Source organism: Cervus canadensis, chromosome 4 (genome assembly GCF_019320065.1).
Source record: "Cervus canadensis isolate Bull #8, Minnesota chromosome 4, ASM1932006v1, whole genome shotgun sequence".
NCBI lineage: Eukaryota > Metazoa > Chordata > Mammalia > Artiodactyla > Cervidae > Cervus > Cervus canadensis.
In genome coordinates this window covers 79247304-79266804 of record NC_057389.1, presented here as the reverse complement: position 1 = coordinate 79266804, position 19501 = coordinate 79247304, and positions in this window count along the sequence as shown.

Sequence of the window (19501 nt, the reverse complement as noted above, 5' to 3'; positions counted from 1 at the left end):
CTCATCTTTTAGGATTTGAAATAACTCAGCTATCAGCATTAGTGTTAAGGAGACCTTTTAGTCAGCCATCCAAATACATGCTCAGTATCTTGTCTTTGACCACTGGTTACTGCAAATCCTGACCAAGTTAAATGTTTGCTATTGCAAAGTGTGGAAATATAGCAAGCTTTCACTTTATTGAAAGGATAAAAATAATCTCTGGCTATACACTTATGCATGGTAGAAGGATGGATGCCATCTTCTCTGCCAGGATATCATATAAAATATATTCATGAATCCATGCCCATACAAACTGTGAAAGATTTTTTTTTTCCCCAATAGAAGCAAATGACACCAGCATAAAGCATTCTACATACCAAGCATGAAAAAATTTCATTGAATATGCAAAAAGACAAATGATAAAACTGGAAAGTGAGATATGCAAGTTAAGCCAAGATGTCTTTGGAGCTGGCTGCATATGTAAAGCTTTCAACAGAATAATATTACACTTTACTGACAATGAAATGTCCATTACATAGAAGAATAATCATTATCATTAAGTGAATTTCCTGCTGAGTACATTTTTCACTGTGAGCAAGTTCATCTCTTGGGACATTTGCAAGGTAGTCTCTGTAAAATTGTTTAGATCAGAGAAAGTAAGAGCACTGGTTGTTTGATTTAGTTGTCAAATGAGAAAATAATTTGAGAAATTTTAAAGCAAGTCAGCAACATAGATTTTTTTCTGACCCTTTAGGGAAAAATTATAGATTTCTTTTTTAAATATGTTCATCAAAGTAATTTAAAGGAGAAGAGCAGTGATATTGAAATTCTACTTGAAATAAACACATCCCTTTATAAAAGGGTATTCATAGACATCTATATAGCAAAGTAACTGCCCTAGGAACCACACTGGTCAAAGGAAAATTAGAAAAATCTGTTGTAAAGTACACATTTTTTTGGTATGACTTAAATTGTGAATAAAAGTAAATTTAAAAAAAAATTTAGTCATGGAAATTATAAGTATTTGATGTAGTTTATTTCACGTGTTTTTGCTTTTTTCTGTCCTTCATGAGATTTTAACAAATACTTCACATTAAGACTTATCAAAATACTTTCATTTCATGCTCTAATTTTTGAATATTCCTTTGGCATTAACAATGATAATAAATTATAGGAACAAAAATTGCTCAGATTTTACTTCTTTCCTAGCAATCCTTTCCCTTGATAACAATCTAATAGATAGAGTAAGAGAACCTTCATGAATATTGTGGATTCATGACCTCATCACATTCCAAACAAACATTTTTTAAAGCAAAAAGATAATAATAATAAAAATAAGTTAACATTTTATGAGTGATTTTTATGTACATAAAGCAGCACTTTGATTGTTTTAATTGCCTAGTTTTATTTAACCCTCACAACTATCACCCTGCAAGGTACTCTCGCTGTCTCTATTCAAAAAAAAAAAAAAAAAGCAACAACTGGGAATTCCCTGGCAATCCAGTGGTTGGGACTCTGTACTTTCATTAATGAGGGTGCAGGTTCAATACCTGGTCGGGGAACTAAGCTCCTGCAAACAGTGTGGCCAAATTTTTTTAAATTAATTAATTTTAAAAAAAAACAGAAACAGAAACTCAGAAGAATTAGGTGATTTTCTGATAAACAAAGAAGCCAGGGTTCAAATCCAGTGTACTTCCAGAGCCCGTACCTCAGCCTTTTGGACTCAGCCTTTTGGACTCAGCCTTACTGCATGTAAGCAAGCAGCAACTCTCCAAGTGACCACAAACGGAGAAGTACTTGCTGGGTATGTATTGTTGCACTGATTGGACATGTTAGCAAAATTGTTTGATCTGGACCGATATTGGTTTTTCATATTTGTATCCGACAAAGGAGTTGGAAGGAAAGTAGATGTAAATAAGCCAAACAGTATTCCTAAGGTAGTTTTCTAGCTTCTAACCAGTTGTTCAATCGTTAAGTTGTGTCCAACTCTTTGCCACCCCATGGACTGCAGCACACCAGGCCTCCCTGTCCTTCACTATTTCCTGGAGTTAGTTCAGATTCATGTCCATGAGGTCAGTGATGCTATCTAACCACCTCAACCTCTGCCTCCTGCTTCTCCTTTGGCCTTCAGTCTTTCCTGGCATCAGGGTCTTTTCCAACGAGTTGACTCTAGCCAGAAAGACCCTGAAAATCAAATTTTATGTTTTTAAATCAAAATATTTGTCTAGGTATATAAGTTTCTTTTTCTTAAAAAAATATTAATAATAATAACTAATAATGATGGCCCTTATTGGTGGCAGCTGATGAGCTAAGTGCTTTACATTCACTCACTTACCTCCTGTCTATGTATGCTGTGCATAACTTCAAAGGCCATCCATATTTCCAGATAGTATGCCATAGTTTCCTTCAAGGTGAGTATGTTTTCTAGGAGTCAGAATGGTGTCTATAACATCAACTATTCCATCATGTGTGTGTGGCGATGGTGGAGGATTAGAGTGAAAAATGCTCTGTAATTAATGCATATCTCAACCAATTTGCTTAAAAAATGACTGGAATGGTCAGTTCAGGAAACATTTGTATTATTTCAATCAGCAATTGAATTAGATCTATTCAGCAATTACCTAATCAATTTCTCAGCAGTAGACGACACAAGAGCTAAAATCTCTTGGCCGTTTAGTTTGAGTTACAGTGATAGGTGTTATTTTAATAACATATTATTAGCTCTTTTACCAGGCCATAAACTGTATGTTTTTTTTATCTAAAATATATGTATGCTAATATCCAAGAAATGAATTTGTAACTTAGTAACTTTCATGTCTTATTTGCAAAAAAAAGATCAGTGTGTTCGTAATTATTTAATCAACTCTCAATTTTGGTACTGTCAGCTAAATTTGTTACTAAACTTTACATTTGTTTATCTATTACTCTGTCTTCACTCATGGAACTAGCTATGTTTGTTTTCCTACCAAGTTTTATTATCATTTGTATTTCTTCTGTATCTTGGCCTCAGAATTAGAGTTTCATGTGTTTCACTAAATTTTGTATTTGGGCAGTAGAAGAACTCAATGCATTAAAATGTCTATTCCTAAAGCTAAAACACAACAGACTATAACATTTCATTGTCACTAAAATACAGATCTTGAATCCCAGGAGATGATTAGTTGCATCCTTTTTATTTTTTTAATACATGCAGATTTTTAATAGAGAAATGTTCATAGGGCATTTAATCTCTGCTCTACCAGAAACAGTGCATACAGTCAAAAAGAACCAGATCAAAAAGATAGCTATTCACAGATCACTGAGATGGAAAGATTCTCAAGAGGTTGTCTCATCCATAACCTTACAGTTTAAACCTGAATAGAAAAATAATAGGATTTTAACTTTTCCTCAGCTTGTTCTTTATAACCATCAGGAACAGCATTATTTGAGAGCACATGGTTTAACCGTCTCCTCTGTATTCAGAATGCTCCTCACAGTTCTCATGACTCTTTGTGTTTAAATACACTAATCAAATTGACCTCAGTAGAGACTTAAATGCCATCACCTGCCAAATCTTCACTGTCTAGCCAATACTCCCGAGAGAATTAGCCCCTCTGAACAATCTGACTACCATCAAACTCCGTTTCAGACATCTCTCACGTCCGTGTGCCTGTGTGCTAAGTTGCTTCAATCTAGTCCGACTCTGAGACCCTGTGGACCGTAGCCCACCAGGCTCCTCTGTCCATGGGATTCTCCAGGCAAGAACACTGGAGTGGGTGGCCATGCCCTCCTCCAGGGGCTCTTCCTGACCCAGGGACTGAACCCGCATCTCCTGCCTCTCCTGCATTGCGGGTGGGTTCTTTCCTGCTGAGCCACAGGGGAAGCCTTCTCTTGTGTCTACTATCATTCTAAACAAGACCCAGTCCACTACACTCTCATATAGTCTCTGGGCCTAGAAGACCTTCCATCTTAGGTTAGTCTGCTAAAATCATGCTCGGTCTGTCATTGACAGACTTCTTTAATCGTGCCATCCAAACGTGGTACACTCTTTCTGTTTCTGTCTCGCACCTTGCATCTCCAGCTTTTTAAATGTCATGTATGTGGGATTTGGTGGGCTAGTGAAACTGGTCTATGAAAAGATAATGAGATATACTATGAGATCTCTGAGAGTTATACCTCCTATTGACATGGGAAAAGATAAGAGGTGTATTATTTATTCTATTTATTCTTTAGTCTTTCTGACATTTCCTAATAATATTACTTCCTTTTCTTTTTTCATCCTGTCTTTGAGATATTTATCTAATTCTGTGTTTTAGCAGCACTGACTATAATAGGGGTGTGTGTGTGTGTGTGTGTGTGTGTGTGTGCGTGAATGAGAGAGACAGGGAATGAGAAACTACATAGTGCCCACAATCCTAATGATATTAGACTTGAATATTTTAAAGTAGAAAACTAGACTTATATTCTCATTTAGGTACTATGCCAATCAGTCAAAATTGCATAGCTGCTTCACCTCTAAAATAAAAAAGAAAGTAGCAAGACCTCATTACACAGGTAGAAAGTGAAATGAATGTAGTTCCTAAAAATGTCAGAGTAAAATTTTATAATCTGATGATTTACAGTTCATCCTATAGTTTTAGTGTTTCTATAGTGTGTAAAGGATAAGCACATCTAACAGAAATGGATGAATTAGGTCAAGTAAAATTGGAACCCATTAAAATTTCAGCCCAAACCTGTGAGGTATAGAGAAGCTTGGACACCCAAGTGATATATTATATAGCCCATTATTTGCTTCTGGGTTTCCTTTTTCATCTGACTAAGGAAATGGAGGGCTCAAAAAATCCTCCCCTCAATCCAAATTCATTTTGGAATCCATGTTGGAATACTTAAGAGATGAAAAGTCACTGAGTGATATTTGCCTGTTTAAGGTTTAAACAAATCCTAGTACAAAAAATTTTTTAAGCTCAGATTTTTACATTTATCTTGAAACTCACTTTGTCATATGATGCCTAAACTCTAAAGGCATGTTTCCATTGAAGATCTTGATTTTGTCATTAAAACAAAGGCACCAAAGCTAGTCTGCATTTCCCATTCATTCAAAGAGGGAAATCTGCATGCTTCTCGCTTGTTTGGAACAACTTGTTTCAAACGATGCTGTGTATTTATAAGCATAAAGCAGTATCCCCCTAATTATAATTTCTTTTTGCCTATTCAAGGAAAAACACAACAGATGTATTTACCAACTCTTGGACTGTCACATGGCAAAAGAACAATTGAATAAATGCTTCAATAAATGTTCAAGCACTTCAACATGAATCATTTTTTAGCATATCCTTGTTGCCATATTATAGCATTTAACCCCGATGCTGTCTTTGTTGGGAATGCAGATGATGAGCAAGATGGTTTGCACTTTTCTCAGATCACTTTCCTCTGTGATCACTAAGCATCACAAACAGAATCTACAGTTCGCAAAGCAATTGCATTTTAAATGTCACAAGCTGCCTTTATTATTCCAGCTGGCTTGCGGAATGAAAGGTCTCTCTGTTAATGAGACTAACACTGCCAGTCCCATTATAACCGATTTAAGCAAATAAATAACATGTTTGCCATTTCTTCTCTTGTTTCTCAGGCGCTATTTTTGTCACTGATCTCATTGCTACAGACATTTGAGTGGAATAACTATAATTGTTGCATAGCTTAGGAACTGAACATTACCCATGGAGTCTCTATTTTTTTAGACAGCTCAGCATATTAATCTAAACTGTCCCCAAAGCCTGTCTTCCTTATGGTTCTTGCTCATATTTGCCACTAGTGCTAACGTGATAAAAAGATACATGGGTTAGGTCTAGTGGGTCACTAGTGCATGGTGGTAACTATTGCACACTTGACAAGAGAGGAATAATAACTGTGTAACTTCAAAAGGATCAAAGTCTCCTGCAGGCTAAAAAGGGAATTGTACAAGTTCTGTCTAAATTACTAGCAACACTGATTGAAAATAAAGACCATACTCTCTGGTTTTATGTAATTCACTGAAATTAAAAATCCACTGGGAAAAGGCTGCCATCTATATTGAGAAGATATAAATATCATTTTTCTCTTTATTTTTAAATTTTTACATGATGAAAATATGATAAAACATTTACAGGAGTCTTGGAAAATACAAAACAAGATTACATATAGTTCCACTATATATTACAATTTTTTAAGAAGATAAATTAAGATTTTTACTTGGCGTTTCAATACCCAACTCTCAAAAATGAAGAGAATGAATGACAGACAAGTAGAAGGATATCCAACATCCGTTGGATCATCGAAAAAGTAAGAGAGTTCCAGAAAAAAACATCTATTTCTGCTTTATTGACTATGCCAAAGCCTTTGACTATGTGGATCACAACAAACTGGAAAATTCTTAGAGAGATGGGAATACCAGACCACCTGACCTGCCTCCTGAGAAATCTGTATGCCCGTCAGGAAGCAACAGTTAGAACTGGACGTGGAACAACAGACTGGTTCCAAATCGAGAAAGAAGTATATCACGAAAGGCTGTATATTGTCACCCTGCTTACTTAACTTATATGCAGAGTACATCATGAGAAATGTTGGACTGGATGAAGCACTAGCTGAAATCAAGATTGCCAGGAGAAATATCAATAACCTCAGATATGCAGATGACACCACCCTTATGGCAGAAAGCAAAGAGGAACTAAAAAGTCTCTTGAAAGTGAAAGAGAAGAGTGAAAAGTTGGCTTAAAGCTCAACATTCAGAAAACTAAGATCATGGCATCTGGTCCCATCACTTCATGGCAAATAGATGGGGAAACAGAGGAAACGGTGAGAGACTTTATTTTCTTGGTGTCCAAAATCACTGCAGATGGTGATTGCAGCCATGAAATTAAAAGATGTTTGCTCCTTGGAAGAAAAGCCATGACCAATTAGACAGCATATTAAAAAGCAGAGAGATTACTTTGCCAACAAAGGTCCATCTATTCAAAGCTATGGTTTTTCCAGTAGTCATGTATGGATGTGAGAGTTGGACTCTAAAGAAAGCTGAGCGCCAAAAAACTGATGCTTTGAACTGTAGTGTTGGAGAAGACTCTTGAGAGTCCCTCGGACAGCAAAGAGATCCAACCAGCCCATCTTCAACCAACCAGTCCTGAATATTCATTGGAAGGACTACGCTGAAGCAGAAACTCCAATACTTTGGCCACCTGATGCTAAGAGCTGACTCATTTGAAAAGACCCTCATGCTGGGAAAGATTGAAGACAGGAGGAGAAGGGGATGACAGAGGATGAGATGGTTGGATGGCATCACCAACTCAATGGACATGAGTTTGAGTAAGCTCTGGGAGTTGTTGATGGACAGGGAGGCCTGGCGTGCTGCAGTACATAGGGTCACAAAGAGTCGGACATGACTGAGCGACTGAACTGAACTGAACTGAGAAGGATATCATAGACCTGAAAAATACTTTGAACCAATTCAACATAATTAAGATTTATACAATTTTCAGACAACAGTAGGATACAAATTCTATTCAGGTTCCCATAGACTATAAACTAAGAGATACTGAAACATATCTACAGGCATAAAAAAAGATGCAAAAATGTCTGGTCTTGAAATTTCTGGTAGTGAAATCATACAGAGTCTGTTCTCATATCACTGTGGAAGGATGTTAAAATCAATATCAAAAGGTACTTGAAAGTAATCCACATGTTTGCAAGTGCAGTGTTACTTTTACCAATATCATTTTTGTGCATTTTTCTAATTGCAAACAGTATATTAGCACATTGTTTAGACATTCTGACTCTATGACTCAGTGGGCAGACTGCACTATATAAGCCATACTTCCTCATTCCTTTCTGATTTAGCAGTTCTTATATAGACATTAGAAGTTCTTTAATTTATTGAGCTTTTCATTATCCACCAGCTCTCTCTGGGCCACCTAATGAGTAGTATGTCTTAAATACCACCTTATACCAAAGTCTCCCAAAGCTAGAGTTCCAGTCTTACATGCCCCTTAACTCCAAATACATATATTTTACTGCTTAGTTGACATTGCTCTCTGAATGCTTAAAAGATCTCAAAACAGAACTCTTTACAGCCTACTAGAACTTTCCCTGTCTCATCCCTCTCATTCAGTATATCACATCACTATCTACTTGCTTACTCAAGGCAAAAATCTTAGACTAATCTTAGATTTCTCTCTTTTCTTTGTGCCCTTCCAACACCCACACATAAACATCAGTAAACCACATCCATTGATTCTACCTCCAATATCCCAGCTTATATCCCTCTGTTCACCTCTTTTTTCTTAACTAACTCTGTGGTGCCGACTGCAGTGTTTTTACCTGGCCTCCTTCAATACCACATTTTTCTACCTACTCCCTCCTCCCTCCCCTCCCCACTCCACTCCACCCTTCATTCTCCTTTCCTTTCTTTCCTCAATAAACAGTTTCTGTATATCATTTTACAATAAAGTCAGAGTTTCCAAAAGTGCTTTCAAACCAAAAATAAAAATAGTGGAAATGGCATATTCATATTTCTATCTTACAGAGATTTTCAAGCTCAGAGAATGAAGGAAGTGTCTTACTGATTGATTTAAATGCAGACTTAGGGAATACACCAATAGGTTTCCTGATGTACAGTTCAGTGACTGAAAACACTTCCATGAAATATAATCTCTAGCATAAACTCTGTTCATTCTAATTATTTTAAGTCTGTTATGTTATAATGATTAAATAGCTAATTATAATATTTATATTGCTAAACTACGTATCATTTTATATTGGCTTAATAAAGATATAAGCCCTAAATAGTTCTAAATATTTAAGTACTCCCTGGTGGCTCCGATAGTAGAGTCTGCCTGCAATGCTGGAGACCTGGGTTCGATCCCTGGGTTGGAAAGATCCCCTGGAGAAGGGAATGGCTAACCACTCCAGTATTCTTGCGTGGAAAATTCCATGGACAGAGGAACCTGGCATGCTACAGTCCATGGAGTTGCAAAGAGTCAGACATGACTGAGTGTAATGCTTTCACTTCACTTCAGAGTTGTACATCTAGTTAAGACTAAGTACAATGTCCTCTCAATTATCTTTATTGTTAGGTAATTTATGAATAATGCAACTTGGAATTACTTAAATTTAAAAAGAAAGCTCATGTTATTTCACCTACCTGGGATCAACACATGTCAAATAGGTTTACAAAGAAAAAGTAAACCAGTAGGGGAGGTAATTTTGTATTGCAAACATAACAAAGTTCTTTCTAAATGTATCAGCTCTTTTATTGTGTTGTTGTCATTGTTGTTGCTTTGATGTATTTGTTCTGGGGCCTTTAGTGGGAGAGAGGAGGGAGATCCAGAAATAGGGACATCTGTGTATATGCCAAAGCTGAGAAGTAAAATCAATACTACTCAAGAAGCAACTTGAGCATGTCTATCTTAGTGTATTTTCTTTTAAGCTTCTGTAATGAACGTCTAAAATTGTTGTAGTATACACAGATAATAATCAGTGAGGTTTTTCACATTGCTTCTGGAAAAACTGCTTTGTGTTCCAGTTTTAATTAGTGTATTATTATCCATTGCTAATTTGAGGGGTTTAGTCTAGAATTAGCACACAGCTGCAGAGGGTGCAAGCACATGAATTGCTGGATTAGCTGGAGTCCACACAAAGGGGAAGGAGTAAATGAGGGAGATGCAACAAACCGTATCCTCCAAGTATTTCCTACAACTTAGCAGCTATTGCCTATAATTTTAAAGTGAATTCCTTGATGAGAAGGAAACTGTGTTTCTATATGTGGTTTGTTTTATAATATAATAATAAAATATAGAACTACCTTCTTTGCTTTTAAAAAAATTAATACATTTGGAAAATTAAAGAGAACAAATTAACAGACTTTTACCTACCACTCAAATTTAACAAATATTGTAGTAATTTGCTGTAGACTTTCCTACAGATCATGTAACTTTGCAGAGGCAGTTTTGGTTGCCTTTCTAGCCTTCCTCAGACCCTCCCTCATTCTCTGCTCTCCCTCCCAAGATGAAGCCAAAATTCTGAAGTTGGTAAGGGCAATGTCTATCTTCATTTTTATACTTTTGCCAGCTGTTTGTCAATTTACAACATATCCAGTGGTTTTTTTTTTCATGTTTGAACCTTTGATAAATGATGATCCCCTTGGAGAGGGCATGGCACCCCACTCCAGTATTTTTACCTGGAGAATCCCCACGGACAGAGAAGCCTGGTAGGCTACAGTCCATGGGGTCGCAGAGAGTCAGACACGACTGAGCGACTAAGCATAGCACAGTGTATATTATGCTGCTGCAACTTAGTCTTCTTCACTCACAGTATATATGGCTGACTTCTCCATTGTGATATACATACAGTTGAATTTTGCTCATGTTAATAGCTGCAACCTTGTCCATGCCTCCTAGTGCACATGTGCTAGGAAAGAAATCCTTCATAGCAGAGTTTCTCAAGTGGGCATGATGCCACTCCCAAGGGCATTTGGAAATATAAGAGAGCTTCTTTATATCACAATATACGCCTTTTCTGGGGCTTCCATATCAGAGTACAAACAGACTGGGTGACTTCAACAACAGAAATTTGTCTTCTCACAGTTCTAGATATCCAAGATCAAGGTGTTGGCAGGGCTGGTTTCTTCTGAGGCCTCTCTCCTTAGCTTGTAGATGGTCATTTCTCTGTGTCTTCCCATGGTTTTCCCTCGGTAAATGCCTGTGTCCAAATTTTCACTTCTTGAAAGAACACTACTCATACTCGATTAGAGTTCAACCGAATGATTTTATTGTAACTTAATTATCTCTTTAAAGACCCTATCTCCAAATATAGTCATATTCTGAGGTTGAAGTATATACAAAGGTGTACATGCATACTTCAAGTTACCTTCTCTGTTAATTATTTCTCATAATATTCACTCATTTTTAAAATTATCCTTTATGTATTCTGGATACTATCTTTTTATTATTTCTATATTTTTATAAATATCTTCTCCCAGGAGGCAACTTTACTTTTGTTTCTGGCAGCACACTGAAGAACAGTTTAATATAGTCAAATTTATCAGAATTTTCCTTTGGTAGAGTGGCGTTTGAGACATATAAGCCTTCCTTACCCAAAGATCATAAAGATAGTCTCTTGCGTATCTTTATAGAAGATGTGAAGTTTTGCCTTTGAAATTTAGGTCTTTATCTAAAATTTATTTTTGTTATTATACAAGGTAGGGGTTTATTTAGTTTTTCAAGTCAGTCAGTTCAGTCGCTCAGTCATGTCTGACTCTTTGCGACCCCATGAATCGCAGCAAGCTAGGACTCCCTGTCTATCACAAACTCCCGGAGTTTACTCAAACTCATGTCCATCGAGTCAGTGATGCCATCCAACCATCTCATCCTCTGTCGTCCCCTTCTCCTCCTGCCCCCAATCTCTCCCAGCATCAGGGTATTTCCAATGAGACAACTCTTCGCATCAGATGGCCAAAGCATTGGAGTTTCAGCTTCAGCATCAATGAATATTCAGGATTGATTTCCTTTAGGATGGACTGGTTTGCTTTCCCTGCAGTCCAAGGGACTCTCAAGCGTCTTCTCCAACACCACAGTTCAAAAGCATCAATTCTTCAGTGCTCACCTTTCTTTATAGTCCAACTCTCACATCTATACATGACCACTGGAAAAACCATAGCTTTGACTAGATGGACCTTTGTTCGCAAAGTAATCTCTCTGCTTTTTAATATGCTGTCTAAATTGGTCATGGCTTTTCTTCCAAGGAGCAAACATCTTTTAATTTCATGGCTGCAATCACCATCTGCAGTGATTTTGGACACCAAGAAAATAAAGTCTCTCACCGTTTCCTCTGTTTCCCCATCTATTTGCCATGAAGTGATGGGACCAGATGCCATGATCTTAGTTTTCTGAATGTTGAGCTTTAAGCCAACTTTTTCACTCTCCTCTTTTACTTTCATCAAGAGGATCTTTAGTTCTTTAACAATACCTAACTCATTGTTTGCAAATATTTTTGAAATATTAATCTGTTTTGATATTTACCAAATTTTGAAATTGTCACTTGGTTCATCTCATTTAGTGACAATGTGAATTTCATTCATAGTACTTTAATTCCTGGGACAAATCTTGGTCAAGCTGTATTATTTATTGTTCTTTATTGTTTTTTAATATTTTATTTACCTGCATTTTTGTCCTCATAATGTCTATAATTTTCTTTTCCATACTCTCCTGTCACTGGCATGAATCCAGGAGGCATCTGACAATGCAAGGCAGCTGCAGGCTGTTAGTCAACTATCTCTCCCCTTCCCTGGCAACCAGTCCTCTCGAAGAGAAATCTGGGAGGTGTAGCCCCTTGACTGCCACAGACCCCAGATTCCATTTTGTCTAATATTAGTGATGGAACATCTGTATCCGCATAGAATATTACACATGCTCTATCTGATATTGCACTTGATATAACTGCTATTTCTATGATTACTAATTGTCTGGTTGTTAGGTTGTTGATTATCTAGCTTATTTAGTGAATTTTTATTTGGTTATATGTATGGTATTTCTCTTATTGTTTCTTTCTGTCTTATATTCTTCTTTTTGTTGTTGTTATACTACTACACTTTGTACAATATCAGTTTCCTGGAATTTTATAAATGTAGCATCTCTTCCTCACAAATAAATACTAGACTTTTTCTCATTATTAAGGGTGTAAAATAAAAAAAAAAAAACATTTAAATAGCAGAGTCCTTATAGTCATGTATATTCAATCTGAATTTCATAAAATGGAAAAGTAATTTTCAGCAAGTAATTTGCAATTATGAAAGATATTGATGCAGGGAGGAGGAATCATAGTGGAAATAAAATACGCATTATCTCTCATTGTGTTTGAGAGTTAGCACACAACAAATATTCCAGTCCATGTATGTAGAATGTACGTGTATTAATGAGATATGAATTAATAACAGTCTCTGTTTATTTCCACTGAAACTAGTTCTGGTTGGAAATAAAGTAGAAACTAAATGATGCATCAAATCTGAAAATCTTGAGACTTTCCCTTAAGAGACTGAAGTCTATTTGTGAACTGATTTATAATATATATATATTAATTATTTATATATATTTATATAAATATATATAAATAATCTTATGTTTCTGGAGTAGGAAATGGCAACCCACACCAGTATTCTTGCCTGGAGAACCCCACGGACAGAAGAACCGGGTGGGCTTCAGTCCATGAGATTGCAAAGAGTCAGATACAACTGACCAACTAACACACACAATCATATATATATATATATGTTGATTATATGTATGGGGACAGGGTATGTTAGAGCAGCCTGGATAGAAGTCAACCAGAAACAGAAGGAGATATGTATGTTAGAGATTAAATATTTTATGTTCCACCCTTGCCTCTTACCCACATTACCTTGGAACAGTCTGGCTGTCTTACCCCAATATAAATCAGGCTGGCTCTGCTTGCATTAGAGAGACATTAATAGGATAGCACAAAAGTCGTACTGGGTAAAGAGCTTATGGAAAGAATTAACTCAGATCCACCACCTTGAGATCTCTCTAAAGTTCTGAATCCTTTCATTTACATTAAATGTATAATGTATAGATTTAAAAAATTATGCCTCTGCTAATGCTATAATCAAATCCTTTTGATGCTTTCCCCATTGTTTCTCATTTTCTTAGTTTTCATTCAAGTTGAATTATTCCTTTATGGGTCTAGTTACTTTTTACTGAATATTATAAATTTTGAAAGAAATTTCCTCAACCAGATGAAGGACATTGATTTAAAACAAAACTAAACAATACCACTTGCAGCTAACATCATACTTAATGGTGAGAAAATAAATGCTTTTCTCTTAAGATGGGTAGCATGGCCAGAATGACTGCTCTTACCATTTCTGTTCACTGGAGGTCCCAGTTAGTACAATAGGTAAGGAAAATAAATAAAAGACATCTAAATAGAAAGGAAGTAGTAAAACACTCTCTATTGGCAAATAATATGATGATCTGCATTAAAAATGAAAAAGAATCTGTTCAACAGCCAGTAGAACTTATGGGTAAATTTAGCAAGACCATTGGGGACAGTATCAATACATGAAAATCAATTGCTTCCAATATACTAGCAATGAAAAACTAGAAACCAAGTTTAAATAACACAATGCATTTTCCAATAACACCAAAATATGAAATAGTTTTCAATAAATCTAACAAAAGATGTGCAAGATTTATATTTGAGAACTATAAAATAAAGATCATAGATTGGTGGAGCTAATATTAATAAGTTAATTTTCAAAAATGTTCTTTAGATTTAATGGAATCCAAATTACAATACCAAGAAAATGTTACATATGAACAATTTTTTTTTAAATGATACAAATGAACTTATTCACTAAGCAGAAACAGACTCACAGACATAGAAAACAAACTTATGGGTACCACAGGGATAGTGGTCGTGGTGGTGGATATATTAGGAGCTTGAAACTAACATATACACAATGCCATATACAAAATAGATAAGCAATAAGAACCTACTGTATAACACAGATACTCTATATCTTGTAATAACCTATAACAGAAAAGATTCTGAAAAACAGTCCTGAAATAGACCCGTGTGTGTGTGTGTGTGTGTGTGTGTGTGTATACATATATATGTGTATGTTCAATTGATTATCAACAAAATTTCCAAGGCAATTTAATGGAAAAATTAGTATTTTCAATAATTATTGTTGGAAGGATGGAGCCATATGCAAATAGATAAATGTCAACCTGTGTTTAGCACAGTTAACTTGAATTGCAGAATCATAAACCTTAATATAAAACTTAAAATTATAACAGTTCTTAAAAAAGCATAGGAGGAATCTTAGCGACCTTAAGTTAGGTGAAAACTTCTTATGGCAAAACACAAATTGTTAAAGAAGAAAGTGATAAATAGAACTTCAATATTACCTTATCAAAATTAAGAATGTCTACTATTTGGAAGACACTGAAAAGACAAATGAGAGGATAAGATAAAAGTAATTGCAAAAACAGATATAGATAAAGGACTCATAAGCAGAAAATATAAAGAATTCTCACAACTGAATAGAAAAACAAAAATACCCATTATAATATGGAAAAGAAGATTTGAACACCAAAGAAGATAAACTGATAGGCATCTGAAAAGAAATTCAACATCATTGGTCATGAGGAAATTGAAAATTAAAACTTTAAAAAATACAAATATGCATTTATAATGGTAAACTTTTTTTTTAATTAAAGAAAAAATAACAACTTGACCACATCAAATGCTGTCAAGTATGTGAAGCAACTGGAACTCTTTGAAACTCATGAATTATAGGAGGGGATGAAAAATGGTGCAATCATTTTGGAAGTTTAATGCACAGTTTCTTTAAAAGTTAACCACATTCTTACCATATGAATCCCCACTCCTAGGACTTTATCCAGGAGAAATAAATACTTGTATATGTGTATTTGTGTGTGTGTGTATGTGTGTGAATAAACACACATTCAAAAGGTGAAGTATTTTATTCCAAAATGTTCAAAACTAGAAACTACTCCAATGCCCGTGAACTTATGACTGATAAATTATGGTACACTCAAACAGTGGAATGCTACTTACTAATAAAGTGGGGGAAAATGATGGATTTATTTAAACACAGAGATGAATTTCAGATGTATTATGTTAAGTGAAAATATCCAGATTCAGAGGCAACATTCTGCATCATTCCATACATAGGATACTATGGAAAAAACTAAACCACAATGGCAAAAATCAAATCAGTGATTGCCATGGCAAAAGGCAGGGAAATGAATCTATCACAAAGGCACATGAGGGAACTTTTGGGAATGACAGAAACAAGTTTTTTATATCTTTATCATGGAGGCAGTTACATGAGTGTTTGTCAAAATTTATAAAACTGTATACTAAAAAGAGAGTTTGACTGAATATAAATTTACCTCAGTAAATTTAACTTGGAAAAAATCAATTAAGGATGAATATGATGTGATTTTTACATTTGTTTTTAGTAGACAACTGACAATCTGGGATCATTTTAATCTCTAAAATTGAACTAAAGAGACTGGTATCAGTCTTTGCAACAACTGTCCTATAACCAAATCAAGTTTACTCATGGAGTAAGTCAGCAGCCTTGAGGATCCTAGCTTTAGTGCATAGGTCTCCGAATCCTTAGTGGTCCCTATAGCTTTGCAATGTGGTCACAAATTCTGATTTCTTAGCCTCTCACTTGCCTTTTCCAGAACTGGCAGCTATCCTTAGGAAAAACTGTCCCCAGATGCTGGGGTTCATGTCTCTAAATGTCTTATCTTTTTATTGGTCTTATTCCCATAATTATTTGCTCTTTGATAGTTATCTGGTATCTTTAAGCAGTTTTAATAATAAAGTAAATTATAATAAATTATAGTAAATTATAAATATAAGGCCGAGAAGCGATATAAATAAATAATAAAGTAAATAATAAAAAAGTAATTATCCAGATTGTCTACTCATTCTTGTGTGTGTGTTGGTTTAATCTACCTATTCCATCATGGTGCAGGGGAGCTCTGCCATTTTCAACATTCATCTTCCAAGGCTGTCTTATGCCTATTTCTAATCAATAGAGAAAATGTGTATGTTTAGAGCAAGGGCTTTTTGTTTTGTTTTATTTCTTTTGATCTATTGACATCCATGCTTACCTTCCACTGTAGAAACTTTAGTCTTGACCAACATCTTTAAGGGAGTTTGAAATGCAGCTGTAAATCACAGCCCAGGAAGAAGGAGAGACCAACCACCTCTGACATGTGAGGTCACCAAATAATATTCTAAGTTAATTCTTTGTAGCTCATCGACTCAGAGATCTGCTCTTCATTTTAATCTGTAGGATGATAAATGTTTTTTCTTTTCATGCAGTATTTTTTCATATGCTTCATGATGAATCTTTAAAATATATCCCATAATAAAGAGATATTTATCTGGTCTCAACCTTTGAATACTCTCATGGCTTCTGACCTATTCTTCCTCTTAGAGAGAAGATCGTGCTCAACTCCTAGTCTAACTCTCAGAGTTAGCAGGATTTTGGCTGCTACAGTTCCACTGACCCAAGGTGAATTCCTCACCTGCAGTTGTGTTTTAATTCTTGAACATACACCACCACCTTCCAAAGCAACCCACTGACTCTCTGCCTAGATTTCTGCAAGTTTCAGTGGACCATCTCTTCGCGATCAAACTCAGAGAGTACAGCTAATGTGGAAGCAAGGTGGAGACAGCATAGTGCTACTCCGGAATGTAGTGCCCTGGGTCCCTAGAAGAGCTCTCAGGCTGTTTTCAGTACAGACAATTTTCTGAGTCAGGTGCAAAGCAGTAGGAAAGAAATGTGGGGACTTTATTCACTTTTAGTGGACTGATTTCTACTGTTTCTAGTTGTACAGAACCCGAAAATGGTTTTATTCCTTATTCTTTTAAATCTTAGATGATTGGAAACTTGTAGATTCTGATATTATTAACTTCAGATCCAGGTTTGGTGACAACCTGTGTGTATTCATCTGCTCTGAATTTTAAAAAAGACATTTTACTGGGAAAATTGGGAGAAGCTAGGTCAGATGACTGCTTTCCACAAAACATTTTAAATCAAGATATCGTGTTTGGATTATTTTACAATTTTTTTTTCACCACTTAGTCTTGAATTATCTTTAGAAAAAATTTCAAGTTCTTCAGGCTCTTTCAGGTTTAGGAACACTAAATTTAAGCCTCTCTAATGTCTGGAGTACTTGGACAAACAAGATAAATAAAATCAAAGGCATAGCATTGCAACTGTGAATTACATTATGCATTGAGAATGATTCACTATCTGGCAAACCATAAGCACACAAAGAGGCATTAGAAATACTTGCTATTCAAATCTGCACAAATTCAAAAGCCATATCACATATACCAGAGGCCACATTTGTGTCAGTGACTGTTAAACTCTGGATGCAAAATTTTAAGCATAAAAAGGGAACATAGAATTATATGACTATGAAACTTACTTTTGTGAAGTTGTTTTGTTTTTAAACCCAGTGGGTCAATTTAATGTGTTTCAGTTGTGATAAAAAGAAAAAAAGAACACAGGAAAAGGTTAACCACTTAATGAATTCCAAAAAGAGGGTGAAAATGAAGCAAATTTTCAACTTTCATAGCTATTATTTGTGGCACTATAATTATATCCACCAGAATAATCATTATAATTCATATATATAGTTGCTCTCATCCTTTTGTGGCATAAAACATAATGATCCTTTCCACATCTACATAAATAAACCTCCCCAACCCGTATCTTTACGAATCACTGTGACATAGCTCCCAAACTAGACACTCCATTAAATTGATGAGTAAATAAATTAAAAGAAGTAGCCATCTTTCCTAATTTATATGCTACTTAAACATGCTATAAAACAGAACTTCCTTTTAACATTTCCAGGCACCCCGCTCATCTAAATTAAATAAAATTCACATATTTGATGGGTAAAATATGCTATTTATATTTATGTATCAGTGACTGCTTCCTTTACAAGTGGTTAACCCCATTCCAGTAATGCAAATACAGAAAATGCATGATTATTCCACATTTTCAGCAAACCTGTGTATTCCTGTTGCTACTAACACACACTGACAGAATGCATTCCTTATGTCTTGGAATTCCACATGCAGCCAGAGAGGAGGAGATAGTTCACATTTTCATCTTTAAGTACAGTCTGTGTTGTCATGTTTCTTCCATGTTTTTGCTTTTTATTAGGATTTTGCTTGTTTGATCCTCTGTGCACTGGATGTTGTGTTTCTCTTTTTTAATACGAATGGTATGTTCTTAGGAGGCTATCCTACCAACAAAATTACTGAAGCTCTTGTTTCTACCTTTTAAGAACAATATCCCACTTCATCTCACTTCATTTTCCTAAATTCACTAGGCCTTTGTGGTTTTCTTCCCCATGTGTTCCTTGAGACGCTTGGCAGATTTGGAATTTTATGAGGGGAACTGCACTCCGGTTTTCTTTTTTTCAAATCAAGCTTGCAGAGAAGTTTTTTCCTGCTGCTCTCCAGGTTTAGGTCACCAGCTCTCAGCAGAGTGTTGGGAGCCAATTAGAGCGCGTGTTGGGGCCTCAATGCCCTCTTCTTTCAAACGTTGCTGCTCTTTCTGAATCTGCTGAGCTTTTAATGTGATGTTGAAATCTGCTCCTGCTGGATTCCTACAGCTGGTTTTGATCAGGTTCCTCTAAAGAGGAAGTTTCAATTAGCACAGCTCCAAATGTGCTCTGGAGGTATATTTTTATGACTACTCAACTAATAACACTCTTTGTTCCTAGCGGTGTGTGACTCCTGAACAAACCCAGCCATTCGTGTGAGTCACTCAGTGACTTTACAGCAAGGCTAGGCTTTGCCAAAACCAGAAGAATGAGGCTGGCCAAATTGAATTAGTGGTTGAAACACATTAATTTATGCTAGATAAATGTTATTGTGGTCCCGTGGGCAAGTCCTCAGGTCGTAGGCTTTATGAACTATTTGCAGCAAG